Raw genomic sequence first — 15,349 nt, 5'->3', positions numbered from 1 at the left:
CTGCTTTGCCATGTGTGTTTTATTCATTTATATTGTTGGTGGTTTTTTTTTTTTTCAGTTTTTTGATGTTGTTATAGTTTCTGTTTTTTCTTTTCTTTTGTATGTTTTGTTTTGTTTTGTTTTTTCCTTTTTACTTATACAGAAGGTCTCTAAATTTTCCAGTCCAGGTTTGGATTGGGTCCATTTGTCAGAAGCTCTCAGCACTTAGAAGCACATTCAGGCATACCAAGGTGTGGCAACATTCCTAGGAGGCTATACCTGGCTTGGTTCCAGGGAGTAGCACTTAGCCCTAATCCATCTTCTGTTTAGCAGACACTCAAAATTTATTTCTCTTGTTTCCCAATGTGAATCTTGTCTCAGAGTCTCCCAAGGATAAAAAGCCTATGTAAAACTTGGTTCATGAAACCCAGGAAACGGTGGTACCTGATGAATCGAGAAATTTGTACTTGGCACTGTATTTTTGGAACCTTCTTTCAGGTTGTTTTGAACATATGGAAATCAACTGGCTAAAGTATAAATTTGGAGAAAAATAAAAATTCCCTGGGTGAAGGGAAAGGGCTTTAGTCCTTAGAGTCTGGATCCATTTGTGTAGCTGAAGTTTTCCTGGTCCTGCCTCACCCATGGCCAGGACAAATCACTCTCACCCACCAGTACCACAGCCTCTCAGATCCAAGTAAACACACAGAGACTTATAATACTTATAAACTGTATGGCTGTGGTAGGCTTCTTGCTATCTAGTTCTTATATCTTAAATTAACCCATTTCTATTAATCTATACTTTGCCACGTGGCTTGTGGCTTACCAGTATCTTCACATGCTGTTTCTCATGGCGGCAGCTGGAAGCATATCCTGACTCAGCCTTCCACCTCCCAGAATTGTCCTCCCTTCTTATCCTGCCTACACTATACTTCCTGCCTGGCTACTGGCCAATCAGCATTTTATTTATCAATCAATCAGAGCAACACATTCATAGCATCCCAAGCACACCTGCAACAGCAGAAGGCTAGATTCATTCTTTAGGTGCCTCTGAGTCTTCGTTCAATGGACATTCGTGACCCACACATCTGTGCTATGACAATCGGCCTCCAACATGTGGCTTGAAGGACACAGGATCCACTGAGGAAGTAAAGAGGAGCCCGTTATCTAAAGAATGGGAAGGAAGTGCCCTCAGGGTAAGGGGACTCTAGGATTGGCAGGGTCATGGGGGATTTAAACTCCCCATCTCAGGAGCAGCAAAATGTACAGTTGCTAAAAAATGCTTGTCAAAAAAAATCGGTAATTGCACAATTTTTAAACATAGGAATAGAGTGGCTCCTGAGACAGGAAGTAAATCAAGGAAAAAGACCTTTCTCAATAGAGAAAAGGGAAAGAAAGAAAATAAAAAAGGAAATCTTCACAACAACAACAAAAAAAAAAAAAAGGAAGGAAAGGAAAGTGAAAGGAAATTTCTCTATGCAAAAGGAAGAAATTTTTAATCAAGAAAAAAAGGATTTTCCCAGTGAAAAGGGGGAAAATGTGGAAACTAGGGCTGAAGATTAAGAGGCCTTGTAAAAGAAACATAAAGGAAAGAAAAAGCCTCTTCAGAGTGTTGTGCCTGTGTCTTGGAACCCCCAGAGACCACCAAGGATCCAGTTTCTGATGCAAACACACAAGGGTCTTTTTATTACCAGATTTGAACCTGGGCCTTTAACCTATGCTCCCATGAATACAGGAAAATTCAGAGGCCACAGGCCCAGGAGTAGAGAGTTTTTATAGGGAAAAACCACAAGCCAGAAATTGGCAACTTGGGATTGGGTAGAAGGGGTATGGGGCAAGGTGAATTTTTGAAACTACTGGTCCAGACTTTGGGAACGAAACCACATTTGAAACCATTGGATTAGACTTTTGGTGGGGAACCACAACTTGCTGAGCAGGATTATCTGGGTTGCTTGACAGGATTATCTAGATATCTTCAAAGGCCATAAATCTCAGACAGGATATCTGCAAGAGCGTCTGGATCTTGTTAAATTTTAATTCCCTGGATCTGTTCTAGTTGCCATGGCACATTCCTGAGATTCTTCCTGGAACTGAGTACAGCAGGTGGTCTGAGATGATGGCCCTTTCCCTAAGTGGGGTCTGTGAAAGTTAAGTCTAGATCTTCATACCCAGTAGACATGGTAGAAGAAAAGGCTCTTTCTGATATAAGAAATTGAGGATAAAAAACTGAGTTCTTTCTGCTGGTCAGCTCTTTCACAGACCTGCCTGCCAGCCCAGAGCGGCAGCGTCTGAATAACAAGGAATCAACAGGTGGGGCCTCACTGCTGCTGCCTCGACAAGCACAGCCCAGAGCTTAGAGTTTTCTTCACTTTGGTTTAAATGTCTTTTATTTTTCCCCCAGAGCAGGAACAACTCAATATTAAATATCCCTTCAGGAGTAATGTTTTTAGTTTTTTCCTAATGGTGGGAATTGTTATGTCCATATGGTGGGGACACCCAAAAGACCACTACAAAGACTGAATCCTATCTGTAAAAGCAAAGAGCCTTTATTTCAAGCTTGGAGTGTGGAGGGGCCCCAAAACAGCTTGATCACACAGCAGCCATGACAGGCTTAGGGGCCTAGACACAGCTTCTGTGACAGGCTTACTGGCAGGCAACACCCAGATCCAGGAAAAGCCTGAGGCTGACACTACCCAGGGATCCACCCAGGGGTGAGGAAGTACCTGACATCCCAAACATTCCAACCTAATGATAAGGTGGCCAGATGTCCTTGAGTCTAGCACACACCTATTTTTTGTTTTACAGATATCCCTAGAAAATTGTCAGCCAATCAGGGTCCTGGACCCTAGAAGTCCCCTCACTCCAACCTCTGCTACGATAAAAATCCCATCCTGCCTGGGCTCAGGGCTCTCTGCTCTCACCGCTGTGTTGGACAGACAGAAGGACCAAGCTCTGGAGCTTGAAATAAAGGATCTTTGCTTTTACATGTGGGATTCGGTATCTGTGGTGGTCTTTTGGGGGTCCCTATGATCTGGGCATAACAGGAGCTTGGTCTCTCTGTCTGTCCAATGCAGTGGTGAGAGCAGAGAGGCCTGAGCCTGAGCAGGGTGGGTTTTTTTTTTTTTTTTTTATCATAGTAGAGGTTGGGGTGAGGGGATTTCCAGGGTTCAGGACCCTGACTGGTTGACTTTTGTCTAAGGTATAGGTGTGTGCTATGGAATGTCAGGTATTTCCCCTTAGCTGCAGGCCCTCCCTGGGTGGAGTCAGCTTATGAACTTTTCTGGATTTGGGTGTTGCCTGCTAGCTAGCCTGTCACAGAAGCTGTGTCTGGACCTCCAAGCCTGTCAGGGCAGTTGTGTGGTCAAGCTGCCCTGTAACCCACCCCCCCCCCCCCCCCCCGAAATAAATCATTAGCAGTCCCTTCATAGGAGAAAAAGAAAGTTTAAATGGGCCCAACATCTGGTGAAGAAAGGTTGCAGTTGAGAAATGGAATGATATGTCCATGCTGTTTGAATTTCCAGAGGTATCAATCATCCATGGTATGGAGGATGTTCTCTTCTTTTGATTGTCTAATAATTGTTTAGATGAATGTTCAAATTTCATGGTAGATAAACTGAAGGAACAGGATTCACAATTTTAAACTATATATTGAGTATGCTCTTGTCTGCTTATCATTACTGAGAATTTGGCTCTGCTCTTTAAGTTGTTTTTTAGAAATTTTTGGTAAAATTTTTAAAAATGTTAACATCTGAAACAGATTGGGTTGTTAGCTTATTAATGAGGTTGTTATGATAAAAACTCATAGAAAATAATCTCTCACCAATAAAGAGCTTAGAAGATCATTTTTCCACTAAATAAAATATAGATAAAGTGTGATCCACACTGTTAATAATTGGCAGCTTGCATTAATGTGTTAGTTGGGATCTATAAAAAAGGATACTTTTTTTTTTAAGATTTTATAAAAATACTCCAGAGTATTGCCTAAAGTTAGCTCTTAAAATCCTATAGAGATTGTTTTTATTATTTTTATGCATGGCATATGTAAAAAGAACCATGGAAATAGAAGCTGGTGATAGAAATGCTCAATTATTATTGCTTCCATATCTTAAAGGCAAAGTGGTGCCTGTATATAGAACTGGAGGCTTTGGAAGTACAGGAAAAAAGGTGTTTTAGCAAACAGTTATCAATGATGTATGGCATAAATTAAAAGTAAAACTTAATGGGCTTGAGATTGAAGGATTATTGGATTCTGGTACTGATATATCTATAATTTCACAAGAATCTTGGCCTCCCAACTGGCCTTTACAAGAAGTCTCCACTCAATTTGTAGGCATTCCAAACTTATCTCAAGTAAAACAAGGTTGTAGAGTTGATTAAATATATAGGACCAGAAGGACAAGAAGGGACATCAAAGCCTTATGTGGCTGATATGGCCATGAATTTTATGGGGGAGAGATGTTACAACAATGAGGAGCCAAAATTAATATTCCTACAATTTCAGAAACAGTTCATAAAATGAAGTTAAAAATGGAGTATATTCCTGCACCGGGTGGTGGTGGCACACACCTTTAATCCAGCACTCAGGAGGCAGAGGCGGGCAGATATGTGAGTTTGAGACCAGCCTGGTCTATAGAGTGAGATCCAGGACAGGCACCAAAACTATGCAGAGAAACCCTGTCTCGAAAAACCAAAAAGAAAAAAAAAAGGGAGTATATTCCTGGGAAAGGTATTGAAAAGAATTATAAGAGAAAGTCACAGGCTATGCAGGTTGTACAAAAGCAAGATTGGACAGGAACTGGATATCCAAATTAGAGTGGGGGCCACTGCCAGGAGTCCTCCTGCTTGGCCTTTAAAATGGCTAAGAAGCCTGTATGTGTAAAGCAGTGGCCCTTAACTAAAGAAAAATTACAGGCATTTAAACAATTAGTAAAACAATAAATAAAAACAATTTCTTTTTTTTTTTTTTTTTTTTTTTTTTTTTTTTTTTTTTGGTTTTTCGAGACAGGGTTTCTCTGTGTAGCTTTGCGCCTTTCCTGGGACTCACTTGGTAGCCCAGGCTGGCCTCGAACTCACAGAGATCCGCCTGGCTCTGCCTCCCGAGTGCTGGGATTAAAGGCGTGCGCCACCACCGCCCGGCTGCAATAAAAACAATTTCTAAGCACATAGAGAAAACTACTAGTCCTTGGAATTCTCCTGTGTTTATAATAAAAAAGAAATCTGGAAAATGGAGACTGTTGTCTGATTTGAGAGCTATTAATAAGATAATTCAACCTATGGGAACTTTGAAGCCTGGAATCCTTTTACCTTCTATAGTATTTAAAGATTGGCCTACAATAGTGATTGATTCACAGGGTTGCTTCTTTATTATTCCTTTACAAAAACAGGATAGAAATATACAATGCTTACTAATAATAATGCTCAAACAGTAAGAAGATATCACTGAATGTCCTCCCACAGAGAATGCTAAATAGCTCAACTTCATGTCAATATTTTGTAAATCAACCACTGGAAATGGCATGTAAACAATTTCCTTAGTCCATTATTTATCATTATATGGTTGATTATTGCCTGCTTCTGCTACAGATACCTTAGAAAAAATGTTTAATATAATAAAGAAATTTTTACCCTATTGGGGATTACAGATTTCTCCTGAAAAAAATACAAAGAGGAGATTCTCTTAATTATTTAGAATTTAAATTGAGTAAACAGAGAATTCAGCCACAAAAAGTACAGATTAGGAGAGATCATTTGCACACTGTTAATGATTTTCAAAATTTATTGTGTGATATTAACCGGTTGTGGCCTACAATTGGATTGTCTACCCCAGAATTGAGTAATTTGTTTCAAATCTTGCAAGGTGACTCAGATTTACTCAGATTTATACAGTTCAATACAGTTAACATCTGAAGTTGAAAGGGAATTAGCCCAGTAGAATGAAAATTACAAAATGACTATATGGATACATTAAACCTCACAAACGTGTATTTTAGTAATTTTACCTTCAAATCATTCTCCTACTGGACTCATTATGCAGAAAGAAGATTATATTTTGGAATAGATTTTCTTAGCTCACAGAGTAAAAAATTAAAAAACTATATAGAAAACATTTCTGAACTAATCATAAAGGGAAGATTAAGACTTCATCAATTGTCAGGTATGAATCCAGCTGAGACTGTGGCACTCTATTCCAGTGCTGAAATTAGACAATTATGGCAGATTAATGATGATTGGCAAAGAGCTTGTAGTAATTTCTTAGGAGAAATTAACAACACATGTCCAAAAAGAAAGTGAATTCAGTTTATAAAAAGAACTGAATGGAGTTTTCCCCCCACATTGTGAAAAGTACACCTGTAGTCAGAAGATTTCCTGTGTCCCACCCAGCCTATGGTCAGAACAAATCTCTCTTACCCAAGACCCATAGCCACTTACAAAATAATCACTCAGAGGTTTATATTAATTATTAACTAGATGGCCTAAGGTTCAAGCTTCTTGCTAGCTAACCCTTATAACTTAACCCATTTCTATTAATCTATAAGTGGCCATGTGGCTGTGGCATTACCGGTCTGATGGCATCTTGCTGCTTGTTGAGTGGCAGCTGGGATATGTCTCACTCTGCCCTTCTCTCTGTCTCCCTACTTGGATTTTCCTCCTGGCTGTAAGCTTTCTTGACATAGGCCCAAACAGCTTTATTTACTAACCAATGGGAACAGCATATATTCACAGTGTACAGAAAGACATCTCATAGCAGGCACCTATTTCTGGGGCTCTTACATTCTATACTGATACAAGTTAAAACTGATAATGCTCCAGCTTACATTTCTTTTTTTTTTTTTTTTTTTTTTTTTTTTTTTCTGAGACAGGGTTTCTCTGTGTAGCTTTGTGCCTTTCCTGGAACTCACTTGGTAGTCCAGGCTGGCCTTGAACTCACAGAGATCCACCTGGCTCTACCTCCCGAGTGCTGGGATTAAAGGCGTGTGCCACCACCACCCGGCTTCCAGCTTACATTTCTAATAAAATGAAACAATTTTTTTTGCACATTACAACATAAAACACATTACTAGGATACCATACAGTCCTACAGGACAAGCAATTATTGAAAAATCGAATCACATTTTAAAAGAAATGCTTGTTAAAAAAAGGGGGGGGGGATATGAGGACCCACAAGGATATATTGCATAATGCTTTACCAAGCTGCTACTGGATTCTGAAGGGAAAAAAAACCCCACTAAATTCAGTCAGGCCATCTATTGTAAATCTTTTAACATCAAAATAGTCCAGGGAAAGTGTTAAGTTGAGGCCTAGATTATGCTTATATTTCCACAGGAGATAGAAAAATTGTGGATCCAATCAAAATTGATAAAAATCTAGCATGCACAAGAGACATCTCCAAGATATTGCAGATGCAGAGATGCCTCTGCCAAAGCTGAGACACAGGAGACCTTTGCAACAAACTCATCTTCACACCTGGAAACAGCTTAAGAGTTTGTCTAACAAAGGAAACATGTGCCGGGCGGTGGTGGCGCACGCCTTTAATCCCAGCACTTGGGAGGCAGAGGCAGGCAGATCTCTGTGAGTTCGAGGCCAGCCTGGGCTACCGAGTGAGTTCCAGGAAAGGCGCAAAGCTACATAGAGAAACCCTGTCTCGAAAAACCAAAAAAATAAAAAAATAAAAATAAAAAACAAAGGAAACATGATAATTCACTTGATTCACAAGAGTCTAATTGCTACAAACTTATTTCTTGCCATGCTTTCCATGGTAACTGTACAGGTAAAAGGGATGGAGCATAGTTATTGCTCTTTTATCCCTAACCCCCCCAATTAACTTAGCAGTGAGTTGGGGAGATATGAATAATTCTGAATTAATTCTGTAATAATGTAATTAATTGTTAATTAATCTTTTTGGTCCTCATTGATATGGATTCACAACATGCTCCCACAGTTGGGCATGGTTGCCCATGCCCGGCGGGACCTAGTCAAAACGTCTCACGTGACCAGGACCCTGTGGCTTTGCATGGTTGTGTAAAGGACGCAGCACAACCATGTGGGTGGAATAGCCACATGGGACTGTGTGTGCAGGTGCGGCCCAGCCTTTATAGGCTGGTGCCATGATTCCTGGTCCCATCTTTACTCATGTGTCCTTTCCACGGGCCTGTGCACCTCTGCCTCTTTACCTTATCTTAATAAAACTCTTGTTAGTGGATTCTGTTGTGTTTCGTGACATTTCCTTGCAGGATAAGAGCGCCGCAAATAACCAACACTCATGACAACTGAGGTCCTGTTCAACCAATGAAGGAGGGTAAAATGATTGACAATTACAATGTTCGAGTACAGGGAAATCCTATTTGCATGGGAAATGGAATTCAGGGCCTAACTATAACCTCTCAAATATGGCTATCCATAGTCAATATTATCCAAGATTATCGTAATAAGTCTTATATGCTTCATGAATCTGGTTTTAAAGGACAGGAGAATAATGCTACTAGTTCCATAAATCTACCATTCTGGAAAATGAGGGTTACCAACAAGGAATATGACTGGGTCCATTGGCCACAATGTAAGAGTAAGAAACTTCAAGTGCTAATTAATCTCCCAAGGAGCCTTCATTGACTGGAGACCTTATGGCTTCCCTCAAGAAAAAGATTCTCACCCGAGTTAAGATGGAAATGGTATAATACAATCAGAACTATGGAAATCAGTGCTTCTGTTAATGAACTTATTTGGTGGTGTGGAGTTAGAATGGCAAGTCTTCCTGCAATTTTGGTGATTCAATTCAGACTAACTTATAGAACTTGTCAAGTGCCTTCCACCCTCTTAAGGCATGGGAAGGAAAATTAAACATTAACAATGATAAGTACACTCTGTCTTTTAGACTAAATAAAAGCCATCCTTCTATGGCATGTGTACCATTACCTTACTTGCTTCTGAAAGAGTCTGTACAACGGCACCCAAATAATTACAACATCACTTTTGAACACTGTACCCTTCATACCTGTTTTAATTCTTGTATGTTTTTATATTTGACCTTTGAGAGTTTATATATTCTTAGAGCAAGGCCAGCAATCTGGATACCAGTGAAATTGTCAAGGCCATGGCAAGATTACCCTGTGATGATCCTGGTACAAAAGCTCACTGAATGAATATTAAAAATAACACATCCAGTGGTTGAACTGGTTGTTGCAGTTATTATGGGAATCATTGCAACAGCAACAGCTGAAGTAGCACTTCATAAAGAAATCCAAACTGCTGAATCCATCAGACACTGGCATAAACATTCAGAAGAATTTTGGACTGAACAAAATAAGACTGATAATGAGATAGTAAATGAATTAACTGAGTTAAGGCAAGGTGTTGTATTCTTAGGGGATCAGTTAAAAATTTTGAAGGAGCAGATAAAATTAAAATGTGTTTGGGATGTTTTCTTGTTATTGTATCAGACCCTTATGATTTAATGAAAGCAAGTATGATTGGGATAAGGTTAAGATGCATTTGATGGGTCACCCTAATTCTCAAATGGTTTATGGTTTACAGAACGAAATTAAAGAGACTTTTGCAAAAAAGTTACCTGATATGACAAAAATGGATATTATAGGAAGTTTTGCAGATACCATTGTAAGGATTCTGTCCTTAATTACATCACCAGCCTGTGATGCCATCCCAGCCTAAAAAGTGAGTGGGCCCTCTGTGCATCCCTTTCTCCTCTTCTCTTTCCTCTCCTTCTCCCTCTCCCTCTCTCTCCCAATAAAGCTCTAAAAAGGTAACCATGGCTCTTGACTCTTCCTGTCACGGATACATCTAGCACTCTCCTCCAGCACTCTCCTCCATTAGCATGGTAGCCACGGGCACCAGCCACCCGCCAGTGTTGCTGCGCAACCAACATTGGTGCCGTTCAGACTCGGATACATCACCAAGACCTGCTGTGACTGCTACCACTTGCTGCCTCCTCCACCATCCAGCAAGACTGCCGAGACCGTGAGCATGCACACATCCCTCGCTGGTGGACCCCCTATACAGCTACAACTACTGATACCGCCATGATTTTTTTTTTATTTTTTTATTTTTTTTTTGCTTGCAATAGAGATTTTTTATTTTTTGCTACTGGGTGTGCCAAGATAGCTGAATGCTAGGTTTCAAGGATTCTTTTGTGTCTGTTTCCCATCTCTCCCTAGGAGGGCCGGGATTATAGATATGCACTATTATACTCAGTTCCTGTGCTGGTTCTGGGCGTTCAAATTCAGGTCCTTGTGCTTACACAGCAAATGCTTTCCCACTGGGCCATCTCCCTGATCCCTTCAGCCTTTTAAAAGAATTCATCTCTTTTATAGCTGCCATGATTCTTTAACACAGTGAGTCTGCCGTTCTCACGGCTGTAGTCTGAGCTATATTCTTTGTGATGGACACCCCAGGGGTTGTTCTTGGGCTGTGCTGGCAATGGCAGGCACATTTTCGCTCCTGGCAAGGGGGTAAATGCTGTCTAGGGTCCAACGGTGGACCAAATGCAGCACAGCTGCAGCCCTTACCATCCCTTGATGAAGAGGATCTGTGACTTGAGCTGATTCTTAGATCTCTCTCCACTCTCAGGGATGCCCAAGATTGAGTCTGATCCTGGCTTTTTATTTTATTTTTTTATTTTTCTCTCGACTACAGCCATGGCACAAAGGGGCAGATACATTTGTTGCTGGAGGGCTTCTCTCCAGGTTCCCCAAGCCCCGCAGTCCCACAATCCATTTATAAAATAATCACTCAGACGCTTATATCACTTATAAACACTATGGCCGAGGCAGGCTTCTTGCTAACTGTTCTTTTATCTTAAATTAACCCATTTTTATAAAACTATACCTTGCCACGTGGCTGGTGGTTTACCAGAGTCTTTACATGCTGCTTGTCCTGGTGGTGGCTGCAGTGTCTCCCTCTTCAGCCCTCTGCTTCCCAGAATTTTCCTCTCTCCTTGTCCCACCTACTTCCTGCCTGGCAACCTACTTCCTGCCTGGTCACTGGCCATCAGTGTTTTATTTATATAGAGCAATATCCACAGCATACATTTACCACCTACATTGGAGGATAGGGGCAGGTACCGATAACTCTGGCTGAATAACAGCTTTGTGGGAATTTCTGGCAGCAAATGGGCAAAAGCCATAGAACAAAGGGGCAGGTACTGGTAAATCTAGCCACATAACAGCTTCGTGGTACCAGTAAATCTGGCCACATAACAGAGTTGCAAGAACTTCTACCAGTGAACGGACAAATAAAAAAGTTGCTTTATCTCCAAGCTTTCTGCTAAAGCTCTAAACCCTTCTTCCTCCCCACTTCTGCGTCTGCCACGTGCAACCTTTCCTGTCTGACTTCCGCCGGCAGTGGGAGGGCTCAAATGGGCAGGCTTGGGCAGTTTCTATGACTCTCTCACCCTAATTTACCTTAACTCTACCCACCCATTCTCAAACTGCCTTGAAAAGCACAGACGGGTCTGGAAGCGGCTAAGATCCATACAAATAAGTTTACAGTATTTAGGATGGCTCCTAAGCCAAAAATCAGCTTATAGCTTCAGACAAGTCTTCCAAAAGGATCAGTTTATAGTCTGCCTCCTGGCAGATCTTCTAAAATCTGTCCTTAAGCCACCAATCATCAGGGGAAAAAAAATCAGGACATGGAGTAAAATCCATCTCTTGTTCCCCACACCTCCCCAACTAAAACTTAAGCATCTGGAGAACAAGGCTTCTGACCCCACAGACAAAAGAGTCATCTGTGGCATTTAGGGTGTGCCAGGGAAGAGATAAATGCCCGAAAACAAAATTGCCAAGTGCTGGCACTTGCTGACTCCCAAAAGCTGTTGGGTCCCTGTTTTAAGTGAGGAAAAGGCCACAGGCTAGCAAATGCCCTTCCAGGCCATCGACAACCTTGTTAAAAGTGCCACCTAGAAAGACACTGACTGCCCCCATGCACCAAGATGCATGGGTACATCAACCTAAGTATTGGGATCTATGGGGGTCCAGCTCCTCAATAGTCCCCTCCTAGGGTCCAGGAAGAATCTACAACCAGATGATAATTAATCTTTGTTGAGAAGATGTTGAGAAGAAATGAATCAATGTACACAAAACTCCTTAGTCCATACACTTTATTATTCTGTGATAGTTCTCTCTCTACAGCTTCTATTCTGCTCTCATGTCTAGCTCCTTTCTTACCTGATTTCTATATATTTATCTACTGTCCCCTCTAGGTTCTATCTTAATTCCTTCATCTAGTTCTGTCCCTTCTAGGTTCTCATCTATCTAGTTCTTTCCCCTATCAGCTCCTCTCCTGTCTCCTTCTCTCTCATCTGGCTCTTCCTCACCTTGTTCTTCTCCATCTGGCTCTTCCTCATCTTCCATCTCATTCCTCTAGTCCTCTCTTTCCAGAGAAAGCCTTTCCTGAGGCTGTTCTCCAAATACCTGGAATGTGTATGTCCAGAGAGTGATCAGTCCACACTGTTAGCCCTTCTTAGGGAAAAGTCAATTCAGAAATCTATGAAGGCACACATGATTTTCAAAACAGAAGACTGCTGATATATAACAAGCCAAGTAACACCAAAAACTCCTTGGGATTTGGCTTCCTCTGGAGGAATTCCCTGATCCCTCCAGGTAATGACTTTGCCATAACCATCTGAGTTCTTACGATATATTCCTGCAGCCTGTAGCAGCTAAGACCTCCAGCAGACCTAGGCTTGGCTACAGACATGGCAGGGAACCCAGAATGCAGCAGGGAAGTGATCCATTTCTTTCCTTCTGGACACCAGAGCCACTGAATTAGTCCTGGGAGTTTTGGGATGTCACCTCTCCTTTATTGTCAGGTACAGAGGACAGCCTTACCACCTCACCAGATTTAATTACACCTTTAGAGTTACTGCCTGTGTTTCTCACATGCATACAGACAGGGCCCTGATCTTTCCCTTGTCCCTAACTCCAAAAAGAAATAATAATAATAATAAATTCTCATGCACCACAAGCTTTTCTCTTCCCAGTTCCCTGTTCTAACTCACTGTTCAGCCAATGATACAGGACCACCACAGAAGCAGAGTCCAGAGATCATCAAGTAAAAAAACGTAACAGCTAAAATGTATTTACACCCCCAGACCAAAAAACATCTGGGTGCTACAAAAAAAAAAGACTTTAATGTAAACATCTATTACTGTGAGATACTTTTAGCAATTGATCACCTGTCTCCTGGATGCCAAACTAGTAAAGGAAACAGGTGTTTTAAAGTAATATGTCTGTGATAAAGTTTAACATGTTTCAAAATCCATCTGGACAGGCCTGATCTACCAACATAAAATAATAATGATTCTTTTCTCTCTAAGCTTTTTCCTGTGTCACCAGCATCTTGTCAAACAGAAAGTTCCCAGCCACAGCCAAGAGGGATACATGTCTCCAGAGCAAACGGATGGCAGACAGCATCCCACAACGCCTGTCTACCTCGGAAGACTCCGCTTCCCCATTCCTCCAAGAGCCAACCGATGTCCAAACATCAGCTGGAAGCAGTTTTTGAGAGGAACGACACCCCTATTCCCATCTGTCTGCTTTTCTTATAAAAAGCGAAAGTCTGGGGTGTAAGGATTCTGTCCTTAATTATGTCACCAGCCTGCGACAGCATCCCAGCCTAAAAAGCGAGAGGGCCCCCTGTGCATTCCTTTCCCCTCTTCTCTTTCCACTCTCTCCTTCTGTCTGTCCTCTCTCTCTCTCTCTCTCTCTCTCTCTCTCTCTCTCTCTCTCTCTCCCCTCTCCCAATAAAGCTCTAAAAAGGTAGCCATGACTTGTGATTCTTCCAATCAGCACTCTCCTCCCCCCACGGCGGCCAGCCACAAGCTGTGCCGTTTAACCAACACCATAGCCTCATACACTCCTATGAATCACTTTAATACGTTTCTTATCCTAGCAGGTCTTGCTCTTGTTCTAGTGTGGGGGTGCCCAAAAGAGACTGACCACACAACTACTATGACAGGCTTAGAGGCCCAGACACAGCTTCTGTACCAGGCTTACTGGCAGGTAACACCCATATCCAGAAAAGCCATGAGATGACCCCACCCTGGGAGGGGCTGCATCGGAGAGAAATAACTGATATTCCAAACATTCCTCATACCTCTAGACAAATGTCAGCCAATCAGCATCCTAAACCCTGGAAATCCCCTGATCCTAACCTCTGCTATGATAAAAACCCTACCCTGCCTGGGCTCGGGCTCTCTGATCTCACCACTGCATCAGACAGAAAGTCCAACCTCGCTGAACTTGAAGATAAAGACTCTTTGCTTTTACATATGGGATTCAGTCTCTGTGGTGGTCTTTTGGGGGTCCTGGTGATGTGGGCATTAACACTAGCCATAGTAATTATATTGGCTTTAAAATGTGTTTTGGTCTACATATGTGAGATTGTAAGACCAATAGATAAAAGAAAGGCTGTATTTATGATGAGGCTATGTAACGTTCAAGATAATTAATTTTTGTATAGAGGAAAGAGATCTATAGCAACATTCCCACTGTGACATGCCAGGCCCTGCTTTTGAGAGTAGCACCTGGTCCTAATTCATCTTCTGTTTTGCAGATAACCTTTGTATCTCTTGTTGCCCTATGTGAATCTTGTCTCAGAGTCTCCCAAGGATACAAAGCCTATGCAAAACTTGGTTCAGGAAACAGGGAAAGCTGTGGTACCTGATGAATTGAAAAATTTGCACTTGGTATTGTAATTTTGGAAGCTTCTTTCGGGTTGCTTTGAACATATGTAAATCAACTGGCTAAAGTGTAAGTATAGAGAAAAGTAAAAATGTCTTGGGCAAAGGGAAAGGGCTTCAGTCCTTAGAGACTGGATCCCCCTGCAGCCAGCAAAAGGCTAGATTCATTCTTAAGGTGCCTCTGTGTCTTCATTCAATGGACATTTGTGAATCCACACACCTGAGCCTTGAACCAAGGCTGGATTCAAAATCATCTTTAAAGATACTTTTCATTTCCATGTTAGTGTATTATGCACGTTTTACTTACTTGTCTGAACTGCCAGCTTGCAAATAAAGACAGGGAGAGTTCCTTTTATTTTATTTTATTAACATTCTTTTCATTTATTTTGCATACTAACCACAGTTTACTGTTGTGGATATCGCTCTGTATAAATAAACACTGATTGGCCAGTAGCCAGACAGGAAGTATAGGCGGGACTAACAGAGAGGAGAATTGAGGAAACAGGAAGGCAGAGGGGGAGAGTGCCTAGAGCCGCCACCAGGACAAGCAAGCCACGAGCCATGTGGCAAAGTATAGATTATTAGAAATGGGCTAAATATAAGAGTAAGGGCTAGACAATGGTAGGCCTGAGCTAATGGCCAAACAGTTTAAATAATGTAAGCATCTGTGTGTTTATTTTA

This window comes from Peromyscus maniculatus, chromosome 15 (genome assembly GCF_049852395.1).
Source record: "Peromyscus maniculatus bairdii isolate BWxNUB_F1_BW_parent chromosome 15, HU_Pman_BW_mat_3.1, whole genome shotgun sequence".
NCBI classification, from domain to species: domain Eukaryota; kingdom Metazoa; phylum Chordata; class Mammalia; order Rodentia; family Cricetidae; genus Peromyscus; species Peromyscus maniculatus.
Note: the sequence above shows the minus strand (reverse complement) of the source record.